Below are 6000 nucleotides of genomic sequence, written 5' to 3'. Positions count from 1 at the left end.
CATCAACTCCTTAAAGTACTCCTTCCATCTTCCCATCACCCTCCTGGCATCTGTCAGTACATTTCCATCTCTATCCTTAATCACTCTAACCTGCTGCACATCCTTCCCATCTCTATCTCTCTGCCTTGCCAACCTGTACAGATCCACCTCTCCCTCCTTACTGTCTAGCCTAGCATACAAGTCCTCATATGCTCTTTGTTTGGCCTTTGCCACCTCTACCTTCACCTTACTCTGCATCTCCCTGTACTCCTGTCTTCTCTCTTCAGTCCTCTCCATGTCCCACTTCTTCTTAGCTAGCCTCTTTCCCTGTATACACTCCTGGACTTCCTCATTTCACCACCAAGTCTCCTTGTCCACTTTCCCCTTACCTGATGTTAGGATAACTCCTACTCCATTTCTTTTCCTATCCACACCATGGTAAAACAATTTGAACCCTGATCCTAAGCTTCTAGCCTTGCTACCTTTCCACCTGGTCTCCTGGACACACAGTATATCCACCTTTCTTCTCTGCATCATATCAACTAACTCTCTTCCCTTCCCTGTCATGGTCCCAACATTCAAAGTCCCTACTATCACTCCTAAACTCTTGCCTTTCCTCTTCTCTCTTCTCTCCTTCTTTGACCAACAGTAGCCCAATTTCCACCAGCACCCTGTAGGTCAACAGCACCAGTGGTGGTCGTTGTTAACCCGGGCCACGACCGATCCGGTATGTGAATTATATTCTTGATTCGCATCATTGATTTGGCAAATGTTTTACGTCGGATGCCCTTCCTGACACAACCCTCTGCATTTATCCAGACTTGGGACTGGCACAAGAAGACACTGGATTGCACCCCCCCCCGTGGTTGCATTAGCACGCTTGTAAAGCAAAAGCATAAAAAAGTCTCATTAGAGAGGTTAAAAATCCATTTTCTCACTGTAAAAATCCATTTACAGTGTTCCACTGTAAAACATGGTTGCTTTAAATAATCGAAAATATTAAATGTATTCTGGGTTATTTAACAAAAATAAGAAAAAAAAACATTAGGAATAAAAGTTCAAACTTTTGTCTAGTATGGTATATATAAATTATATAACAAATATAAATGTCATAATGTGTATTGCAACAATGCTAAAACCTGTGATATGACAGAGGAAGTAAGAGGAAAAAGCAATAAAACAGACCCACAGACATTATGCAGATTAGCTTAAAAACTTGTGCTGGAACCACCGAATCAAATGAACAATTAGAAAACCACATACACCAAACTTGTTGTCAATTATGGGGCACGGATGTTGACTTTTTTATAATTAATTTAATGGATATGGATATATTATATAAAACAATCTTAAATCTAAATATTTCTTTCATTACTTGTCAACACAACCACAGTTTGTTGTTTAGTATGTTGTTTTGACACAACCTAAAAGGTGCAACCTAACTTTTTATTCCCTTAAATAAAAACAGCTACAAGGCTGTGTCTTTATTCCCTACGCTATATAAAGAAGATGATCCTCTGTTGCCCAGCAACCAAACCACACAACAGAACTCCTCTTGCAATTTGGGGTGATTTTTTTTTTTTTAAAGATTAAAAAGGTGTAACAAAACTGGGGATGAAGTCACTCAGGCGAAAGACATAATTACACCCTCAGTGGGCAAATTGGGACTGTGGAGACTGGAGAGCATTAAGAGCCACACCCTGTCTAGAAAAGTCAACAAATGCCTTCAACTACGAGGTCATCTGCTTCTTATAGGACAGCAAAAGACAAGCGAGAGCAACAAACTCCAAAATACTAAGTCATAACTAAGAGAGCAGGAAGGAAAGAACGAGAGAGAGAGAGAGAGAGAGAGAGAGAGAAAGAGAGAGAGAGAAAGTCTGCTTTCCTTCAATTTTGAATCTTAAAGCATTACCACATCTCTGTCTAGCCAATAGCATTGCTCAGTTTAGTGGTGGAGGAAAGTGGAGCATGCAGACAAACAAAGCAAACAGCAAGAAAACCACAGAGCTGTGGTGCAGATTAACTAAAGAGAGTATACAGGCTGAGTAAAACAACAGTGTTTTTAAACTCTGACACCTGTTAGATTAGTGAATATTGTGTATTAAGATAGGAGAAGGATAAAGCACAGAATTCAGAGTTGAGAAATTATTTGGTAAATTTAAAACAGTACAGCAGTGTTTTATTATTTTACTTTTTTTTCACTTGATCTCAATCCACTGGATGTGCAAAAAGAAAAGAAAAGAAAAGCTTTTTGCTTCCATTCCATCAGTAAATGTTTATAATAAATAAAAGAAATTAAAAACTACGCCCATAAACAATGTTCCCCTTGGGACAGGGGTATCAATTTTGTACACAAATAACAAACATGGATTAAGCTTTTTTCCCCCCTTTTTTATATTTAAACAAAACAGAAGCCAAATCTGGAGATGTAATCAAGACAAAAATTAACCTAATTTGTTAAAAAGAAATCAATGAAAAGGTAAGCAACAACTGTACATTTTTTACCTTTAAGCACATGTATTCTTATCTCTAAAATTATAACCTATAATCCAGACTCAGAATTTTTTTTTTCATAATAGCCTAGATTTGACTAAGAGCATACTAAAGAAATATGTGACAATTTATATTATATTTATTTATTTTATGGAATTCACAACTTTACAAGTCCATACTAAACCAAACCTCCTCTCACAGAAATGTGTAAAAGATTTTGTTTATAACTGTTACACAAACACTACATCTTACATTAGAACTGTTGTGATATCATCATCAAAATCATAATCTATATGATTATAAAATAACTAAGTATAGAATATATCTCTTTATTTTGCATATGCTCACCTCACAAAAATATGGATTAGTAGCACAAACTATATATTTATGCCTGAACTTTAATTAGGCATTATGATGCACAATATCTCCCCTCCTGACTCAATATAGACTCCTTACCTCTTTAACATTTGGCTATTTTCATTTTCTGGACATGTCACATCCTCCCAGTCGCTGTCCATGTGAGCCGTTTCCTTGCATTTGCTCTGGAGGTAAGTACATTGGAAAACACACTTAGCTCATACAAGTTAATGAGAAAAAAACATAGGGTCGGGACAGAGTCCGTCATGAAAGTGAATAAAGTACTACAAGTGCTACATTTTGCACTCAGGGAACAAAGTTTTGCATCACCTACCTCTGACCTGTCAGTGTTGAATCTTGGTGACTCCAGTAAGTTCCTGTGCTCCTCTCTGTCTGTCCTGCAGAACCCTAAACAAGTATATACAACGCTGAATTATAAAATATTTCACAGTATGATGTTTGTTCTTGTAAGAACATTTGGCCTCTTACTGTCCTGTTTTAAATAGATATGTTCTGGAACCTCAGACTGCCAAATATGTAGCTATACGCTTATCCATCGCCAGCATGCCAGCTCATCACGTGCAACACAGGGGAATCCCAAATGACACTCAACTCTTTGTGGGTTCACTACAAAGAGTATCAAGTACTCTCTAAGTGGGGAAATATATATATATATATTCACTAGGGAGTTGTTTCTTATTCAGGCCAAAACACACACCCACACACTGTGAAAATGAACTGATCTGAGTGTTCGTATGCAAAGGCAGTTTTAAGAAACTATTTTAATGCTGTTACTGCAGCCCTCTTAAATGATGCTTATGTCACAGGGTGCCTACTGTGCTACCTTCTAGGTCTCCCTGTGTATTATGCTGTCAAAGTTAGTCCTGCCAGTGTTCCGACTTATACTCAGATCACAGCATACATCCAAACCACTGCAGGATACAAGCATACCTAATAACGTGCTCGCTCTGTTGCTCGCTCACTCGCTCTTTGCAGAGCTGTACGTGCATGCCTGCTGCGTGGTGTGATGTTGCTCCTCTCGCCCCCTGGATCCACTCAATTCATCCTGACGCTCTAGCTCTCCTTACAATTTTCATTACTGGTGTATCATCTTCTGTTGTTGTGCATGGCTCCAGACAAACATAAACCCCAAATATTTAGGAGCCAAAACACATTTTTAGAAGCGAAAATTTAGCCCAAAACACATTTTTAAAAGCGAAGATTTAACCCTGATAATGTAACCAGATGCAGTCTCCCCTGGAGCCGATGGTGCAAGAAACTTGCTAACATTGTCTGATGATGACTGAATACTGAGTCCATCTATGATGACGATCACCTCACCTCACCTCACCTCTGGACCGATGACATCTAATATAGATGAGGCAGGGTTTGAAAAACGAAAAAGTCAGAGATTTCTCATTTGGCCATTTAGTTTTCTTGTCAGTTGTCGACGTTCCGTGACTGACATTGGCTAATGGCACATGGCAAGTTTCAAAAACTGCCAAGTATCAAAAAAGAAAAAAACTTAATCCTTAATGCCATTAAAATAAATTTAACATTGATTATAAAATACTACCAAATTAAGTGTTGAATAGGTCTCTTCTGTTTTTTGGAATTCATATCAACAAATGTTAGTCCCCACATGCATCCAAGTACTTTCACTGTGGACAGAGCCTGAGAGTACAGGAGCACATGTGATGTTCCAGAAGGGCTGCGTTCAGTACAAGCGCTTGCTTGCAAAACATTTGCACGCGTATGACAGTCTGATTAACTGTTTTATGTTTACGAATGCTCTCGTTGTTAAACACAGCCCTGCTTTTCTATCACGCATGTTCCTTTACTCTCGTACCAAGCAGGCGGACAATGCAGAGGAGAGAGTCTGTAACAGGATTAAAGATCACTGCTTTTTTTTTTGGGTTGCCCTTGGTGACTGTCTAGTCGCGAAATAAAAACATTAGGCGCACTGCCGACCATTTCAGTCGCCATCTGGAGCCCTGTTGTGGATGATCCCCCATGGACACCCTAAGGATTTGCACTTTCCCAAAGAAGTTTGTGCCCCAGGCATAGTATTCTTCAGATAATAATCTTACCTGAATACTGGAGACTTACACCATGGAACTGCAGCTGTACAGTAATAAAGACTGTGACAATATTTCAACACATTTTTTAGTGTCTGCCTTTACAGTAGACCGTTGTTGAATAAAGAATGTCTAGTGAGCTATAATCTTACCATCAGGTGTCACCCAGAAGAGGACAGGTTCCCTTTTACAGTCTGTTTCCTTTTAAGATTCTGTCTTCTTTTTTTGTATCAGTGAGATTTTCTCGCCTGTGTCACATCTGGCTGGCTCACTAGAGAGTTCCAGTGGAGGGGAATGCATCACTGAAGAGAAAGCAAAGACATTCTGTACAAATGTGTGTGTCCAGATTTGTGACAACAGTTTGGGAAAGACTCTGGAGGGAAGTCCAGTTGAAATGACTCAAATTTTAGATAACCCCACCAGAATCTTCACAGACAAGTGTGCACAAAATTGTGGCCATATTAATAAGTGCATCGTGTTATTGCCAGAGTCCCTGATTGCCCTCTGTACAAAATACACATTCACCTTATACATTATGTGCCTGTGACAATACATAACTGTTATCTCTCTTGCTCATCTATTCTCTTCTCTTCACTCTCCCTTACTTCCTCTGTCGAGCTACACATGCGGCTCCTGAGCTGCCAGTGATCCAGACCCCCTCTGCTCTCTGGACCAGTCTGAAGCGTCCTGGTGCCCCACTTCTGGTTGGAGATCTTGTCCTAGTGAGTGACTGGGGACAGTCCTGCAACTTCAGTCACTCAACGGTTTAGGACTGAAATTCCCTACCCGAGTCTCCAGTGATAAACCAGACTCCATTAACTTTAACACGTCTTCTGTTGTATTGAACCTCCAGCCTCCTAACACACAGTATGACTGCAGATCAATCCCTGCTACCCTTTATCAGCCAAATGAGGACGGGTTTCCTGCTCAGTCTGGTTCCTCTCAAGGGTTCTTCTTATTGTCTATCTGATCATTTTGGCTTTTAGATATTTTTTTACATTTTGTACACATTTCCCTCACATTGCTTTGATTCTGTAAAGCTGTTTGAGACAACGACCATTGTTAAAAGCACTATACAAATGAAATTAAATCA

This window comes from Clarias gariepinus, chromosome 25, assembly GCF_024256425.1.
Source record: "Clarias gariepinus isolate MV-2021 ecotype Netherlands chromosome 25, CGAR_prim_01v2, whole genome shotgun sequence".
In the NCBI taxonomy this organism is placed as follows: domain Eukaryota; kingdom Metazoa; phylum Chordata; class Actinopteri; order Siluriformes; family Clariidae; genus Clarias; species Clarias gariepinus.
Note: the sequence above shows the minus strand (reverse complement) of the source record.